General features: G+C 33.3%; 1 long non-coding RNA gene across 2 annotated transcripts in view; it reads left to right on the forward strand.

Moving 5' to 3' along the window:
- The window catches only part of LOC129022678 (uncharacterized), a 39,435-nt gene that overhangs the window by 2,336 nt on the left and 17,311 nt on the right, over nt 1-19,788 (forward strand). Inside the window, exons 2-4 of one of the 2 annotated variants that reach the window (XR_008496511.2) lie at nt 7,728-7,828; nt 14,292-14,391; nt 14,524-15,168. This is a non-coding gene — a long non-coding RNA (uncharacterized LOC129022678). Of the gene's footprint in view, nt 1-7,727; nt 7,829-14,291; nt 14,392-14,523; nt 15,169-19,788 lie in introns of those variants that run through there. The other variant, XR_008496512.2, reaches the window with a different exon arrangement.

Below are 19,788 nucleotides of genomic sequence, written 5' to 3' on the forward strand. Positions count from 1 at the left end.
CAGGACTTCTGTAGTGACCACTCATTGGTCAGGGTTCATTCACCCATTTTGTAGTAACAATTCATCAATCGCCCTTTAGAGAATCAATAGTTTTCCAATCTTCCCATGTTGTTCAAATTAGGTTGATTTCTTTTCTGCTCCAAGCATCAACCTATATTCCAGATTTAGTCAATCACATGAATCGGTTCTGATCAATGAGAGACAAATAAGTGGTTTTTGCAAAAGATATTAGAAAAAAAGAAAACATTACTGGGGTGGACAAGGTGAAAATAATATAAGCATGGATTTTAAAGGGCACACGCAGGCACATACGTATACGAGGACACATATATAGACATAGGGCCCAGGGTAGAGGGACAAAGACAAAATTGTTACAAAACAATTTGAACCTCATCTTCTAATATCTTCCTCACATTATCACATTTTTGTCACCTTTGAGATGTTGCCATGTAGTTGGATTTTTCTTTACCAGGAATGCTCTGTGACCTTGGTCTTTGCCTGTTTCCTTCTCAAACTTCAGGTCTCAGTTTAAATACTAACTCCAGAGAGATTTTGCTCAACTATCACTCAAAATGGCACCATCAATATTCTCTGTAAAGGCTAGAAGATGTGGCTGCTATATCACTGTGTAGTGGTTTCATTCATTTGTTTATTTTTATTATCTGTCTTTTCCCTTGAAATTCAAGCTCCGAGTCAGTAGGCACCAAGTCTGTGCTGTTCCCTGTTATAGTCCTAGAAGCTGGGACTATAACTAGAAGCTAGTGGCACATAGTGTGCTCACTAATTTTTTTTTTTTTTTTTTTTTTTTTTTTTTTGAGATGGAGTTTTGCTCTTGTTGCCCAGGCTGGAGTGCAATGGCGCCACCTCGGCTCATTGCAACCTCCACCTCCTGGGTTCAAGCGATTCTCCTGTGTCAGCCTCCCGAGTAGCTGGGATTACAAGCATGTGCCACCATGCCTCGGCTAATTTTGTATTTTTAGTAGAGCTGGGGTTTCTCCATGTTGGTCAGACTGGTCTCAAACTCCTGACCTCAGGTAATCCATCCACCTCAGCCTTCCAAAGTGCTGGGATGGGATTACAGGCATGAGCCATCCTGCCCAGCCTCACTAAATATTTTTTAATGAATGAATGAATAAATGAATAAAAACAAAAATTGTATAACTACCAAAAATTGGAAAGTTGAAGAGAGAGTCCTGAAATTATAAGTATACTAAATTCCTCATCTTATATAAAAACAACTTAATAAATATTGCATAAAATTGGTAAATTTAAAAAGGAAGGTATAATTATATCAATGTTAGGATAGCAAATAGCAGAATAATTTATACAGAAACTTAACAGGCTTCCTTTCAAATGTAGAACTTGATTAATCATAGTGTTAGTCTGCATAGTCTGGTATTTTTTTAATATGCGTAACTAAGGGTGAAGGTAAAGGAAGGAGGCTTTTAAAATTAATTAGATATGCCTCTGCTTTATTTATTGACTTTTTCACATGTATTTACTTTTTTCACAAGTTTTACTATTCTAAATTACAACAATCTTCATATCAATTTAGTTTAATTCATAGAATAAATTCAACTCAGCACTAAAATCTGAAGTATTCCCTATATTATAAATTGATAAGCTTGTTTGTTTTACAACATAAATGAAAATTACTTAAAATATCTTACTAAAATTCTAAAAAAAAATTCATAGAAGTTGGATAATAAATCAGTGTAAAGTACAGCCATGTATTTTCTGTCACTGTTTTCAAGACACCAGCATATCTAAGGATGATCAATACTTTGGTCCTGTTCTAAGGGAGAAGAAAAACAGAAAAAATCTGACATTCATTTAGAAGGTACCTATATGTGGCCCTCTGCTATGTCCCTGTCCTTCATAAATTCACACAACAACCCTGACAGAAGATTTTGTAATGAAAGGGACATTCAGATATTGAGAAACTACTCTAGGTTTCTACAGTTAAACACATAACAAAACTAGGTTTCACTATTTTTTTCTGGCCTATTCTATTTCCCTATAACATATTGTTTTTATTACAAAAACATGAACATTTTGAAAATTTGTATTTAAAAGCATAAGATGCTTACTTTAAGGTTTATTTTCACCTTATGCTATTTCTATTTGTCATTTAAATATGTGATGTTTCTTTATACTTATGTTGCCCTAATATAAAGTATATTTTGGAGAAAATACCTTGTATATTTATGGAGGTGGGCAGGTATGTATGTGTTTATGCAATTTACTTGGAGTGAAGTTGAGCACATTCCTTAGTATTTTTTTCAGTGAAAAATGTAGGACTATCTTCAATGGCAAAAAGTGAAGAAAAACATTAATGGTTTTTGAAACACAATGTTTCAACAAACATTTAAATGAAATTTACTTCGGGCAATAAGATTTCTTGATTGTGTGATATAGACAGATATTTGTGAAGATGGATTTGGCTTTGGTAAAGGGAAATTAATTTATAATATTTAAAATAGAGTTATTACAACTGATTATTACAAAATAATTTGACTTTTTACTTATGCCAACACTCAGATTCTGAAGAAAGCTCAGCAACATTGTGCAATATCAATTCTTTCCTACTCTGTGCATAAATAACATTTTTTCCATGTGCAGGAAATTTGCAAATTTCCAAATGGAGGATTTGAATATACTCATACTCCACTAACTAAAAACAGTTATATGTTTTTCATGAGCCCTATAGCAATTCTTATACTGGAAGATGCACATTGACCACTGATGGTTTGGCTCTGTGTCCCTACCCAAATCTCATCTTGAATTTTAATCACCATGTGTTGAGGGAAGGACATGTAATCCCCATGTGTGGAGGCAGGATGTTGATTAAATCACTGGGGCAGTTTCCCCCATGCTACTCTCATGATAGTGAGTGAGTTCTCAGGAGATCTGATGGTTTTATCAGTTTTTTGCATTTCCCTTGCTTACAGTTCTATCTCCAGCTGCCATATGAAGGAGGTCCCTGCTTCCCTTTGCCTTCTGCCATAATTGTGAGTTTCCTGCAGCCTCCCCAGCTATGTGGAGCTGTGAGTCAATTAAACTTCCCTCCTTTATAAATTACCTAGTCTCTGGTGTGAGAATGAACTATTAAAACCACATAATCAAAAAGTCAAATCTGAAGGTCATGTTAAAAGAGATGCCATGGATTGTTTTCCAAAAGCAAAAGAAAGGTAAAAATTAATCTGTCTGCCTTCATGTATTTGTCCTCTAAGAGTGATACGGCTTTGAGATTTCCTCAATGAAAACATCCATGTCATACTAATAAGGAAAAGTTATGTCTGAGTAAATTTAACTTATTATGTTTATTTAAATATTCAGATAACATTATATCACTAGTTAATATCATTCAAAGTTTATTGATATTTAATTTCATATGGGATTGTCTTCAATAATTTGGAAAAACTTTTCCAAATTTGACAATCTTCAAGTCTAAAGTTAGAGGTAAAGCAAATATGTGTGTAACTACGTAAAAATTATTTGAAAGCTAGTGTGTGTGTTTGTGTGTGTGTGTGTGTGTACACTTGAATCATGAGGTTCTTTGACATTTATCTTTTACAAAAAAATTTGTATTATTTAGTTTTTAGTTCAGATTCTCGGATTTAAGACTTCAAAATACTTACATTGAGCATGCTAGGTAATTATCCTTTATGTTAGAGATATGGGTTAGAAGTCAGAAAAAAAAAAAACAGGGAGAGTAGAGGACAACATGTTTATTCAGCTTGTGTTCTCTCTTTATAAATAAGCAATTGAATACTAAGTACCTTACAAAATACTTCTATTGTTTGCATCCAGTTTTAGTCTGCTCTCACTCTGCTATTAAAAACATACCCAAGACTGGGTAATTTATAAAGGAAAGAGGTTTTATTGACTCATAGTTCCACATGGCTGGGGAGATCTCATAATCATGGTGGAAGACGAATGAGGAGCAAAGTCATGTCTTACACAGCCGCAGGCAAGAGAGCTCGCGCAGGGGAACTCCCATTTATAAAACCATCAGATCTCGTGAGACTTATTCACTGTCAGGAGAACAGTATGGGGGAGACCCCCCCATGATTCAATTATCTCCACTTGGCCCCAACCTTGACATGTGGAGATTATTACCATTCAATGTGAGATTTGGATGGGGACACAGAGCCAAACCATATTAGACGTTCAAAGTAAATAAGCCCTAAGAAACTCAAATAAAACCATTGATTAACATTAAGTACTTGTTATTGAAATAAAACACACAGCTATCCTTTTATAATTAAGTAAATATTTAATGTCCGTGTTTATGTAAAAATATACACTATGTTGTAAATTAATGTGCAGGAATTTTTTTAAATTTTTCAATTAATTTTATACCTGAAATTTCAAATCATAGCTTTAAAGCTGAAATAGGTAAATAGGTGCTGAAATTCATTATGTTGATTTATGCTGAGTACATGTCCCAGTTACCAACTATCGCATGACAAATAAAAGCAAACTTAGTGGTGTAAAGAATGACTACTTTATTGTGTACCCAGATTATGTAGGTCAAGAATTCAGTGTGCCAGCAAGAATGGCTTATTTCTGATTCATGGTATCTGGAGACTTAACAGGGAAGATTTCAATGTCTAGGAGTAACTGCAACCTAGAATCATCTGGATACTTTTTCATATACATGTCTGACAAAACCAGATTGGGAGGATTCAAAGACCAGGCTCACCTGGGGCTGTCAACTGAGGATCTACCCTGGCTTCTGTCACAAATTCCACGTGATGTGAACCTCCTTGAAGCATGTCACACTACAATAGTTGGTCTTTCTATATGAAGCTTAAGGCTCTACTGTGATCAGAATGTTTGTGCCCCCTCATAATTCATATGCTGAAATTCTCACCTTCAAGGTGATGGTTAGGATGTGGGCCTTTGGGAGGTTGATTAGGTCATGAAAGAGGGGGCCTCATAAATGGGATTTGTGCCTCTTTTCCCCTTCCCCCATGTAAGGATATAGCAAAAGGACATCATCTATGAATAAAGAAACAGGCCCTCAATAGACAAAATCTGTTGGCATCTTGATTTTGGACTTTCCAGCCTCTATAATCGTGAGGAATACATTTCTGTTGTTTATAAGCTGCCCAGTTTATGTTATTTTGTTATAGAAGCCTGAATGGACTAAGACAGGCTTCTGAATGAAATGTTTCAATGAATACAGTAGAAGTTTCATGGCATTTTATGACATAGCTTAGGAAGTCAAATAGTATCTTCTGCTATATTTTATTGGTTGTGACAGTCAATTCAAGGGAGAAGGATACATCCCTACCTCTTGCTGGAAGATTATCAAAGAATTTGTGACCATGTCTTAAAATCACCAGAGTAGGCCTTCTATTCACAAATGATTTGCATTTCTTCCACATGCAAAATTCACTTCTTTCCAAGACCCTCCCACCTAAAGTCTCATTTTATTCCAGTATCATCAGGTTCAGACTCAAGGTTCAAAATCTCAATCTCAATCAAGTCCAGGTGTCCATAACACTTCCCAGGTATAATTGCTCTTGATGCACCAAAAAAACAAGGTATCTTCCTCTCCTCACACCCAGCATGCAATGGTGAGAGAATCAAGGACAATGTAAAAGAAAAGACCTATCAGAATAATTGCATTTAATGTAAAGTTATTCAGTTATTTCTGCTATATGCAAATTCCAATGATTGTATTTTAATGTGACCAGTTTTGAAATGTAATTTTAAGTATTTCATACTTACAAATATCTACTCATCATCAGCATTGGCACATTATCAATAAGATGTCATTATTTCAAAGTGGAAAAGGAAGATGTTTTAAAACTGTATTCAGTTTCCCAGAAACAAGAAGATGAAGACAAAAGCTAGATGATCAAACAGTTTTAAAAATATTGCCAATAGCTTAACAATATAAGACACGTGTGCAAGGGAAAACTTGCTGAAGCTTGAATTGTGTCTTCTGGGAAATAAAAGGGGCAATGACTAATTGCCACAGGATATTGGCAATTGCAGATGCCAGATTGTTTCACAAAAATAGGAAAAAAATAAAACTACCAATCTCAGATACTTTACCTCACAAACAAAGAGCCAATTCCTTTGATCTTAAATATTATAATAATCAAAATGTATCCCAAGGTAAAGAAAATAATACTATGCAGTGATCATGGAAGGATAAAAATATTAGTAGGTATATGCTACAACACAAAACCTTTGGTAGAAAACATTCTAATCTGGAAATCAATGACACAATGGCAAAATATTGCAATTCTGAGCAGGAAATAAAGAAATGCTTTTTATTGTTCTTTAGTTCCAGAAATAATAACAATAGAAATAGGGTGATTATGTGGATTAAGTCAATCAAGATTTTTTTTCTAGTCATATTGTATAAGTACTTGAACTATACAGAAATTAAAATACAAGGAAGACAAAACTTCATGGCCTGGAGCCTGTGAGAATTCTCTATTGTCTCAAGTCCGGTGTTTGAATTAAACAAATCCCATCTGTTCCAGTTCTACTATCTTGAAGTCAATAAATTTTTATTCTAAAATTTAAAGTTACAATATCAGACTCCATTTGATAATACCAGTATGTTTAAACTCTGGCCCATTTCCAACATTTTACATTACTCCATTGCTGTACTTACAACATCTGACTTGAGTACAACTATCTGATTTGGCTTGGTGTATATTTCACTGGTGTACTCACCTGCTCCCTTGATGATTCTAATAACACGATCTCCAAAGAATGGAAAGGAATTCCTGGAAAAAACAGTGTGCTCCTAAAAATTAAGTAGAATTTTCTTCTGGGGATTGCCTTGGCAAAAGGAGGTAAGAGAGGGGATTCCCTGACAGTGTACAGGAATTTCCACTGCATTTCCTCAGTAGTGCAGGGAAATCAGAAACTTCTAACAGTCATTCAAGAGTAGAAATAATTAAGGGGAATATAATAATTTACGTTTTAAAAAGAGACATATTATATAGTTCATAGGACCTAGCAGTAATCAAGTTAAAAAATCACTACATAAATAACTTGAATATATCTACTTATATGTTATCTATCTATCTATCTATCTATCTATCTATCTATCTATCTATCTATGTAAACTTTATAATACCAGAGAACAGAAACTGATTTGTTTTTTGTTAGTTGGTTTTCCCCCCGGAAACGTTAATGGCATTGGGATGTACTATGGTTTAGGTAATTAAGATGTTTCTGAAAAACAATTACTTAAATGAAATTGCAGTAAATTATTTATTAAAGAGAAATTTAAAACAAGTTGTATTCTATAAGTAAATAATTCAGGTCTCATATGATGGTTTTAAATCAATATTTGGTTTTGTGTCTTAGGTTTTCTGGTAGTAAAACAATTTGATTAGATAGACGATAGACAGATAGTTGTCATTAAACAACACAGTATTTCAAATAAAATTCCCCACCATGAATATTAGCAGATTTTACCATATTATAAATTTTTCAAACATAATTATATGAACGTTAAAACTAAAGATTATAAAGTGACAAGTATTGTAGTTCATGAAATTCTTTCCAGAACATGCCTGACTAGACAATGAGCACACACACTAAATATTCACTGTTGTAACTTAAGATGATAGTTTGTACACAAAAACATTGAAGAGTGTTGAGACAATTTTGAAAATACCTAAATAAGCAATATTTACATATTATGGCTCAAGGAATAGATATTAACAAAAATTATCCTCTCTCAGGCCACTGTCTAGACCACAGGAAACCTGGTCAACAACATATGGGATGTCACCAGATTCAGACTCAGAAGTTTCCATAATGCTGTGGCCAACAGCTAGACACAGTGAGTCATGGCTGCCCCAGTAACCAAACTCTCATCACACACAGGCTGTTTAGATAGTAATGGAACTAACATGAAATAAAATCAGGCCAAATAACATCTTAAGGTTCTAAAGAAATATTTTAGATTCAGCAGATCTTCTAAATTCAGCAGTATCCAGAAAGTTTTGCCAGAGCAAGAGAAGTATAATAAATTAGAAACAAGTTACTTTCCACAACTCAGGTTGCTTTGAAAAAGAAATTATTAGAAGAAAAGGATTTAATCTAGACAGTTACAGGTAGTCACATCCATGTCAATATTTATATCTCTGTCTATATAGTAAGCTTGATATCTGTGTACATCAGCGAATAATAGTACCTACCTCAAATGAAATTAAATAAAAAATAAATGAGATACCACAATTGAAGTTGATTAGCATGTTAGTTGTGTAAACAGTCACATGTAAGCACAAGTGTATACACACTACTATTATTGGGTCCTTATATTTCTTGGAAAAAAATTACATTTATATTTACCAGAGGAGCAGAGTTATAAAACATAGCAATATGCTATTCCACATACAACAATAAGCATGTCTTGGAAGGCAAGCTAGATAAAAAATTGACGTATAAGATGGAGTTTAGAAATCAACTGTAATTATATCTCTGGAAAATTCGTGCACTTTAGGGAAATCTAGCTCCTGCCAGCTTTATTTGTATGCTTTGATTTATCTTAAAGTAACGTCATGCTTCATGCCAGTGACTGATTCCACACATAACATTCTACAAGTCACAGGAGTCCATTCAGGAAGGAAAGATATGTGACTCACTCACTATCATGAGAACTCATTCACTATCATGAGAACAGCAAGAGGGAATAATCACCATAATCAGCACCTCCCACCAGACCCCTCCTCCAATTCCACGTGGAGGAAGAATTTGGGCAGGGACATAAATCCAAACCATATCAACCTTGCTTTTACATAATCTACGTTTGTCACCCAGATTTTCAGTAAAACTTTCCCTCATTCATCACCAATGTGTTCAAGGCACTTCAGGGAGAAAAATATTTCAATATATTATTTAGAAAGGGAAGAATAAGTTCAAAATACATGAACCTGATATGGATACTGGTCAGGAGAAAACAAACCCACTGGACAAACTTGGAAAGACAGGGGAAGTTTTTTGCACATGAGTGGGGACAATGTTTCATGACTTGGATGAGTTGAGTTGGATGATGTTTCATGAGTTGGATGAGTAGGGAATAAATATAGCAGATCTAAGGAAACGGGAACACACTGCACATACAGTGTATGTGTAATTATGAACATACAGCAGCTGTAAAATGTAGTCTATCCAGTTGGAAATAAGATTATTTAAATGTAAATATTCTCTAAAAGGCACATTACTTACCTGAAGTTTTTCTGATTTGAACATGTATGTTCTTAGTTGCAAGTATTGGTTGAGTCACATAGTTCATGTATATGTGTATATAAGGGGCTTGAAATGAGGATATAATAAACATAAGAAATGTATATAAATACTCTTCTCTATATGATAAAACTAAACATATCCCAATATACAATTCTTATGTACATCTAATATGGAAACAGTACAATGATAATGTAATATAGTCCACTCACTACTCACCAAAGAGATGGTGAGAATCCTAATCTAGAAGAACCAATAGAAAAATAAATTAATAGTGTGTTATACTCATCTTCTCTTTTTGGTATTATGTCCTCTGCTAATTCTTATACTTTATAGCATTATCATTACATGTAATCTGCAAATTTTATAGTTTTTACTATAACTATAACTTACAGTTTGATTTTAGAGTTGAAAGGCACATAAATCATTTTAAGTAGAGTATTTACACAGATTTTATTTCTCTCTACCATGAAGTGCAAAATACCAATAGCATACTTTCCTGACTAACCTGGGGTAGCTTTTCTTTTATTCTTTGTCCCTGGAAATCACTCAGACACTGGTGTTCCATGAAGCACCTAGTTAGGGAGTGTACCTGGTTAGTGACTGTTCTCACGCTGCTAATAAAGACATAATTGAGAATGGGAAATTTATAAAGAAAAAAGAGGTTTGATGGGATCACAGTTTCACATGGCTGAGGTGGCCTCAATCATGGCAGAAAATGAAGGAGGAGCAAAGGCACATCTTACATGGTGGCAGGCAAGAGAGTATGTGCAAGGGAACTTCCCTTTATAAAATCATCAGATCTCAAGAGACTTAATCACCATCATGAGAACAACATGGGAAAAACCTCCCCATGATTCAATTACCTCCTACTAGGTCCTTCCTACAACATGCGGGGATTATGAGAGCTACAATTCAAGATGAGATTTGGGTGGGGACACAGCCAAGTCAAACCATATCTGGAAGTATATTTAATTTTGCCTCATCTGACTAAAGTTTTTCCTTTTTCTGTTATCCAAGCTGGATGTGTATTTCCTTTTCTCATTGTTCTATTACACTGATGAACAACATTGTGAAATAACAGTAATTGACTAGTACTAGTTTAAGAATGCTGTTGTTTTCTTATGATACATTCAGTATCTTGTAGTCTGCACAAATGCTGTAATTAAATTTTATTTTTTCCTCCTCCCTCTAAAAAAACTGAGATAAAAATAGAGGTGCCTCTATGTTCCAAGGTAAATTTCTTGCAAAAAAATGACAATCCATCTCTAACCTTTCTATGGCATTTTATTTTTAAAAAATGGTTGATGAACTAATACCAGAAGATACTGAATAAATATATATAAATGAATGGAAGAAAATTAATATTGTAGTGAACCATAGGGTGATGATGCATGTTCCCCACTACTGTGACTGACTTAATGATGGTTTCTTTTTTATTGAATAATTTTCAGTGTAACTAACAGATCTGTAAATTATAAACTTCACTTAATTAATTTCTGTAGTTTCTTCACAAGACATTTAGCTCTGGAATTTTATTGAACTCTACATTACTAAAAATATATTTGCAAAAGTAAGCTATGAAAAATATCTGGATGATTTCATTTCATTGAAGTTTGGTAGAAAATGAAATCAAACTTCTTGTGTATCTTAGAATGATGTACTAAGTTGACCAATATATGTTGCATTAAACAGAAGTACTGGAACAAACAAATTAACAGACAAATATGTTTACAAAGCCCAGATTTAGAGTCTTATTTTATTAAATCCAGATCCTTCTAGAGGATCATTGAAAGCATCTGTAATTATTTCAAATAACATTATCTCTTAGCCTTGCAAAAAAATACAGTAGCTTTTTTTTTTTTTTTTTTTTTTTTTTTCTGAGACAGAGTCTTGCTCTGTTGCTTAGGCTGGAATGCAGTGGCATGATGTCAACTCACTGTAACCTCTGCCTTCCAGGTTCAAGCGATTCTTCTGCCTCAGCCTCCCAAATAGCTGGGATTACAGGCACCTGCCATCATGGTCAGCTAATTTTTGTATTTTTAGTAGAGATGGGATTTTGCCATGTTGGTCATGCTAGTCTCAAACTCCTGACCTCAGGTGATCCGCCTGCCTTGGCCTACCAAAGTGCTGGGATTCAGGTGCAAGCCACCACGCCCAGCCACAGTAGCACGTCTTATCTGCAATTTAACTTTCTGTCCTTTCAGTTATCCAGGATCAACTACACTTCAAAAACATTAAATAGAAAATTCCAGAAATAATTAATAAGTTTTAAATTATATGTTGTTCTGAGTACCATGATGAAATTGCGTGCTATCCCTCTCCATCTTGCTCTGGACGCGAGTCATCCCTGTGCTCAGCAGATCCATGCTGCAGACACTCCCAGCCTGTCACTAAGTAGCCTCTTTCAGTTATCAGGTTGACTGTTGCAGTATCACAACCTTGTGTTCAAGTCACCCTTATTTTATGTAACAATAGCTCCAAAGGTCAAGAGTAGTGACACTGCATATTGTTGTAATTGTTATATTTTATTATTATTGTTGTTACTCTCTTACTGTGCTTAATTTACAAATAAACTTTATATTAGGCATGTATGTATAGAAGAAAAAATAGTGTATATAGGATTTGGTAATTTTGGTGATTTCAATCATCCACCAGGGGTCTTGGAATACATACCGCTAAGACAATTGAGGACTCCTGTAACAAAATTTATTTTCTATTTACATCCATCCTGTTCTAGGCGACAGGTGGAAATGGAGAGTGGCAAAGAAGAACATACTCTACATTTGAAGGAGTCTTGTTCACAATTCTATCCAGGCTACCAGCACACTTCCCAGGAACTCTTGTTTTTAAACAAGTAAAAAAAATGGAGGCAGTCTTGGAGGTGAGTGATGGGAGAGACACACCATGGATACATAGCTGGTGGTCTTCTCTACCTATTTTTGCTGAGATTCTCTATGTTCATGGAGTTGGAAGTACCATCTTCAGTTAAAATACCTACATTAACCAGCCACATTCCCTCTGAACTAGGGTTTAAACTTAGAAAAATATGACGACAAGTAGGACTGCACCTCAAGCAAGAAAAATAAAATATGATTTCTAACTTTTCCATTCCTTCGTGTTGGAAATAAAAAAATAATAAATCATTGTTATTGATGCCAGATTTTGTGTAAAGAGGTAATGTTTATGTGAATCAAAATAGATTTATAAACCTTTCAACACTGCAGCTTGGCCTTAGAACCTTTCCTGAGATACCTCCTTTTTGTCGTGAAAGCAGATGGCACACATATATGCAAATTAAAAATAGACTTTGGTTATAAAACAAAAAAATAAGATTCAACAAGCTCAACTTAAATTATTAGCTCACCACAGGTGAGTCCAATAGTAGCTATCATTAAATTCAGACCAGCCCACCATTGTAAGAAAGACAGTAATAGTTATGCAGTATCTGCAAGGCATTTTGAATCCATTACATAAAAATGTGTGCTTGGAATACTATGCTATAGTAAGCATTATGAGAGTATGCCCACTTTTACCCTGAGGAGTGTAATTAAGTGCAATGCTCAAATGAATGGTTTGCAGTGACATGTATTATCCTCGTAAGCTGGCTCAAAAGAAGCTCTGAGTCTGTGCTATAGCTTTCACTTCTACCTATCTTTAACATGTATTATGCTCCCTTAAGCCTCTGGGAATGATTCAACGAAAATGTGTTGCTTGCTTCAGTTCACATTATCTTACGGCAGCCACAAACCTTAGACTATTTTTACACAGATTCTCAGTTTTCCTAGTTGAAATATAAGACCATTAAAATGAGAAGAAACAACTAATTGAACACTGCAGATCATTTTATGTGTTTGAAGCTTCCTCAATGTGACTTCTGCACAGTTACTACTTTAAGGAGTAAGCTGAGAACATGAAATTGCATGTCTTCAAACAGTCTAATGACATCTATAATTCCATAATAGTTTGGCCAAAATCACTGCCGGATGTATAGCACAAAATTAATCTCATACAATGAGGGTATGTTGACATTTTCAGGTCGACCTGGGCTAATGAACTTCTTGCATTATTCGATGTGGAGTTTCCAATTGAATATGACAAATTTGGAGATGAAAATTGTTACTGAAACATCAAAGATATTCCTTTATAAAAGTGAACTCATATCAGACCTACTCAGAAACCCAGTTAATTTATAAGAATGTATAAATCCTACATAGGCGTTAAATGGAGACTAGGAAGGGTGGAGTGAGAGGAGAGCAAATGATGAGAAATTACCTAAGGGGTACAATGTATGTTATTCAGGTAATGGATGCATTAAAGCCCTGATTTTACCACTACGCAATAATCCATAAATTAAAATTATACTTATACCTCATAAATTTATACAAAAAACAATGTTATAGGCCACAAGCAACGTCAGTGAAATAAATAACAATTTTAAATCCCAAGTTTTTTCAGCATTTCAACTAATATTTATGGAGTTTGCAAATATTGTAATATATTTGTTTAGAAGTTTAGATTAATTTATATAAAAAATATCTTCTATGATAACATTTGTTCTCTGAAGATTATGAGCTTAAGAAAGTAAAATATGGATAAGAACAATCATGTGATAAAAATCTGGACTATTAAAAAAATAAGAAAAAAATACAGTACCAAATCTATTTTTCTGGTACAAATAAGTTGATTATAATTTACTTCCAATACAGTAAAATAGTAATATAAGGGAAAGACGCTTTACTTTTGAAATTCAGGCATCTTTATTTAAAGTTAATTAAAATTTCTCATATGCTTCCAGAATGTATTATATTTACAAGTAACCTTGTGCCCAAACATCTAGTTATATATTGCTACTGTTTCACTATTTTTTTTCCTCGGGTTTTATTAAAATGACTGTTTTTATCGTTTTTCATAAATACGTGTAATCCTTTCCTGCTAGAGCATTATAGTGTTCATGCAGTTGAACTCAAATGGCAAGCTAGCTTTACACAATAAAGTGTGAATGGCAATGACAAGCTCGCCTTATTCCTGTGAATTGACACCTGCCATTGTTCCAGAGAGAGTACTCTGTGTTCTTGAGTGGAGATGATGAAGATCAGAACTATACCTGAGTTGTGATGAACACGGAAAGTGATTTGGAGAGTTGCACTTTTCTTGGTATGAGCCAGTTACTTGGACATCATGGGCAAATGATTTATCTGTTCATTTTCTGTCATATCCAACCCCAGCTGTTGTTTTCCAGATATTTCTCAAATTTTCTTGTCCCACTGATGTTATTTTTTTTTCCAGAAACCTGAGCCTGAGAACTTGCTTATGGATTGTCTGTAATGCCAGGAAATGGAATAGAGGACTCGGAAGAGTGAGAGAAGGAAACGAAGCCAGGAGGAGAGTATGTTACGAGCTGTGAATAATTTGGACTTGATTCCACTGAGCTCCTTTGAAGCATCTGAGAATTTGACTGCAGAGTTGTGAACCTGAAAATCACAGAAAAGAGAATATTTATCTATTGAACCTTGTCTTCATCTTGCATTGGTCAAGAGTTTTCCTATGGGATATTAAGACACTTGCACTTTCAAGTTTGCAGAAGTATGGGAACCAAAGCATCCAAAAAGCCCTGAGGCAGGAAGCAAGCTGAGACAAGGTGTTGGTGATGATGGTACACCTGGATGAAGCTAACTTTAGCAGCAATAGTTGCTAAATGAATTTTTCATTTAATCTAAGTTGCCACATTCATCAGCATAAAATTGTTAATGATAATCTTTTAGAACTTGGAGGGTGGTAGGAGAGAGAGGAGCAGAAAAAAATAACTATTGGGGTACGAGCCTTAATATCTGGGTTTTGACATAATCTGTACAACAAACCTCCATGAAACAAGTTTACCTATATAACAAACCTTCACATGTACCCCCAAATCTAAAATAAAAGTTGAAACAACAAAACAAACTAGGAATTTCTATTTCTTGTTTTGCATGCCTGATATTGGCAATGTGTCTTCTCATCATATTTTTCGTGATCAAGTTTGCAAGAGATAGTTTTGTCAACCTTTTCATATAATTCACTTTTTACTTTGTTAATTTCTGAAATTATGTTTCCATTTCTTTTTTATGTATTCTTTTAGTATTCTTTCCTATGCCTTTTGGTTTGATTTCTTCTGTTTTCCTAAGCTGTTAATGGGGAAGATTCAATTATTTGTTTTCAGCAATTCTACTTCTTTAGTATTATAAGAGTGTTTACATATAAAATAAGTTGATGTATTAAATAATATTTAATATTTAAATTATGTATATATACAAAAGAATTATAGAGCTATTAATTCATCTAAATGCTTTATTAGCTGTATCTCACAAATTTTATGTCATGTTTCTATTAATATTCATTTTGAATTCCCCTCATGATTTCTTTTTTGATAAATGTGTTAATTAAAAGGGTGTTGTTTAATGTTCAAATATGTGAGACTTTTCTGGTTGTATTGTTTTATTTATTTTTGATTCAATCCCATCATGTTTAAATATTATTAGTATCAGTAAAATACTCTGTATAATTTCAATGTCTTAAAATTTATTGAAACTTTATGTGTCTTTATAGAGTCTACCCTGGTAAATCCGTTACTTGCACCTTGGAATAATATACACTCTGCCCCTGTTGACTGAGGTACTCTATAAACATCAATGAAATCAAAATAGTTGATGATATTTAATGTATCATTTAGACCTTTAAAATGTTGGTGATTTTTCTTTAGTTGTTTTATCCATTGTTTAGAAAGAGGTACTAATGTCTTCAATTATAATTATCAAACTATCTCTACTTTTAATTCTGTCCATTTTTCCTTCATGCCACTGAAAGCTCTGATATATTGAATTCATAGATGTTCATGGTGCTATGCCTTCCTGATGAGTGAACTGATATCATTGTGAAATTTCCCTTTTTATTTTTGGGAATAACTAATTTCTTGAAATGTTTTTTTAAAGTATAACTACTCTGATATTCTTATGCTTAAAGCTTGCATTAAAAATATTTTTATATTCACTTACTTTCAACCTACATTTTTCTTTAAAATAAAACATACTATTTTTAGATAGCATAAAACTTGGTTTTGTTTTTCAATTCATTCTGAAAATACGAATTTTACTTGGATTAATTCATTAACAATTAATGTAACCACTGATATGGTTAAATTGTGGGTGGTTTCCTATGTTTTCTGCTTTTTTCTCTGTCTTAACTTGGTTCTTTTTTCTTTTTTCTTTTCTTTTCTTTCCTTTTTTTTTTTTTTTTTTTAATGGAGTTTTGCTCTGTCTCCTAGGCTAGAGTGCAATGGCAAGATCTCGGCTCACAGCAACCTTCACATCCCGGGTTCAAGTGATTCTCCTGCCTCAGCCTCCCGAGTAGCTGGGATTACAGGCACATGCCACCACGTCCAGCTAATTTTTTTGTATCTTTAGTAGAGACGGGGTTTCACCATGTTGGCCAGGCTGGTCTTAAACTCCTGCCCTCGTGATCCATCCACCTTGGCCTCCCAAAGTGCTGGGATTACAGGTGTGAGCCACTGCGCCTGGCCAGAAAAACATCCTTTTCATCTACCCAGATATTTACCTATTCAGATGTTTTTTTCTTCTATTTTGAGAATATACATTTCTTTGCTATCATTATTTTTCAGCCTACAGAAATTTCCTTAACATTTCTTGTAGTGCAAATAAGTTGGTGATAATGTACCCTTAATTCTTTTATCTGACAATATTTATATTTCACCTTCGTTATTGAAAGATGTTTTGCTGAGTATAGAATTCTGAGTTGATAATTTGTGTGTGTATATATATACATATATATGTAGCTTGTATATATACATATTATATATATATTAGAAGATAGAAATGTCTTACAGCGTTGAAAAGCCATATATGTATATATAGTTCAAAATGTTTTTGAACTATATATATATATGGCTTTTCAACGCTGTAAGATGCTTCTGTCTTCTCTTCGTAATGTTCTGGAGTAATGCATAAAAACATATATACACATCCTCGTGTATGCAGTATTTGATTATGCAGAATTCTGAGAAGTTCAAATATATATAGCTTTTCTACACTGTGAGACATTGTTTCTATCTTCTCTTCACAAATTCAGATAAGAAATTAGCCATTAATTGGAATCTTGTCTCCTGTATGTAACAGGCTGATTTTATCTTGTCACTTTCAGGATATATACTTTATCTTTGGCTTTCAAATATTTGGCAGCAATGCACCTAACTTTGAGCTTATTTTCTTTTTTTTCTACTTGATATCTATCAAGCATATTATATCTGCAAATGTACATCTATCATCAAACTTAGAAAATATAAAACAGTTTCTTAAATATTTTTTCTCAATTTTCTTTTCTTCTACTATTATAATTACACATTTGTTGCACTGTTTGATATCAAGATCATCAAACAAGCCCCTAAGTCTCTGTTCATCTTTCTAATTTATTTCTTACTGTTTTACATCTTATATAATTTTAATTGATTTATCTTACTTTCCTCAGTCATGCTTATTCAGTTATCAATTCCAATCTAGGAAAATTCCTTTACTTTAGAAATTTTATTTTTAGTTCTAGAATAACTAATTAATTCCTTTTTATTGTTTATTTTTCCCCATTTGGCATACCTATTGTGCCACAGAACCAATTTCCAGGGTGAAGCAGAAAACCAGAAATATATACAAAAGGAACTTTGAGAGAAAAAACAAAATGCATTTTTACAAAGGTGGTTATGTAATATTCATGGATATTTTTGCCATATATTTGGCTATCATAACTTAGGGCAACTTGAATATATTAGTAAAATATTATGGAAATGCCATGGTACTTTTGTTACTAGGTAACATAGTTCACTAACATAAGTATTGTTAGTTCTTGGAAAGTGGCCATGTTATGCGTCTATGCTCAATTATCTAATTCGTAAAGAATCTTAATTAAAAAGGAACTTCAGGGAGTGTTCCATAGATATTTTTAATGCCATCATGGGACTACTGAACTAATTTTACTGCTATCATAGTATCATGGAAAGGTACAGAATTATAACTAGAAAAGGTAGAGAAGTGTTCATGTAAGTGCTTAAGTGATGTTCACATAATGAAACCTCACATACATATTAGACATTAGCAACAGATAAAGTACAGCAATATTTTAAGTGCTTCTTAGAAAACAGTGACAGTTAAGATTAGGTTGATATATATTTGTTATTAAATTGGAGGATTTTAACTATCAAAATACCTTAATAATAAAAATAATATTGTGATTTGATTGTGTAAAAACATTTTTGGTCTTATGTTAGATAAACTGGTAATGTTCTGGAATAATGCATGAAAACATACATACACATCTTTGTGTCTATACAGAACAGTGTGTACAAACAGCATTTTACCTGATAAGTGATCTCATTTTCCTCAATCTAGAAGTAAGCCATAACACTTCCGCGTAGCCTTCGTAGAATTTTCATAGGTTAAAGCTGCTGCACATTGATCACAGAAGGATATCTCAGATATGTATGCAGTATCTGATTATGCAGAATTCTGAGAAGTTCAAAATGTATTTGAAATACAGTAAGAAGGAATGGATTCTAAAGTGAACTTGTCCACGATTTCAGTTAAGACAGCAAAAATAACACAGTATAACCATACATACAATAAGACAATCATAGCTCAAAAACAAAAATGAGAGCCCTAAAGATGAAAAGACAAAATCATTGTAGACAGGAAAGGGTATTCTGTCAATCTAGTTCCCAATTCTTCTTCTTTTCTTTTTAAAAAAATATTAAATTGACTAATAAAACATATACGTTTATTATGTACAACATGTTGTTTTGAAATATATATATATATATATAGTGAAATGGCTAAATTTAGCTAATTAATATATGAATTACCTCACACACATTTTTGTGGTGAAAATATTTAAAATCTATTCTTTCAGCAATTTTCAAGAATATAATGCATTATTATGAACTACAGTCACCATGTTGTACAATAGAAGTTTCTAATTATTTTCTACCAAATTTTATTTTTCTTTACATTATTGAGTTTTACTTTTATTTTCTTTATTTCACTCAACTTTTAAGGATTCCCTACTTTCCTTCTTTGATTTCTGGTCTACAACGCAATAAAGAACATTTTCCCATTAGTACAAAATAAAGATAAATTATGATAATCATTATTATAATAGTATATGTCAGGCTTCTTCTACAGCAAATAATTAAGATTCATCTTGACTAAATTAATACCCCATTACCAAAAAGTTCTGTTTGTGTTTGTTGGGGAAGCAGTTGATTGATTTCATTAACTTAGAGGATCAGAGAGTCAATTTCAGTTATTGCTCTTTCTAATAACTCAACTGATATCAGAAAATCCCTACTCAGCTCTCCATTTAAAAAAAAATTTTTTTGTTAAATTTTATTTTTATACTAAAACTACCATGAGTTCAATATATTTGTTTTTCCTTTTTTCTTCAAGTTTCATTCAGCATAGGGAAGGTATCAGTATCCGTCTCCAGACTTATAAAATAACTGGTCTATGATCTTAGCAA

This window comes from Pongo pygmaeus, chromosome 22, assembly GCF_028885625.2.
Source record: "Pongo pygmaeus isolate AG05252 chromosome 22, NHGRI_mPonPyg2-v2.0_pri, whole genome shotgun sequence".
Taxonomy (NCBI): domain Eukaryota; kingdom Metazoa; phylum Chordata; class Mammalia; order Primates; family Hominidae; genus Pongo; species Pongo pygmaeus.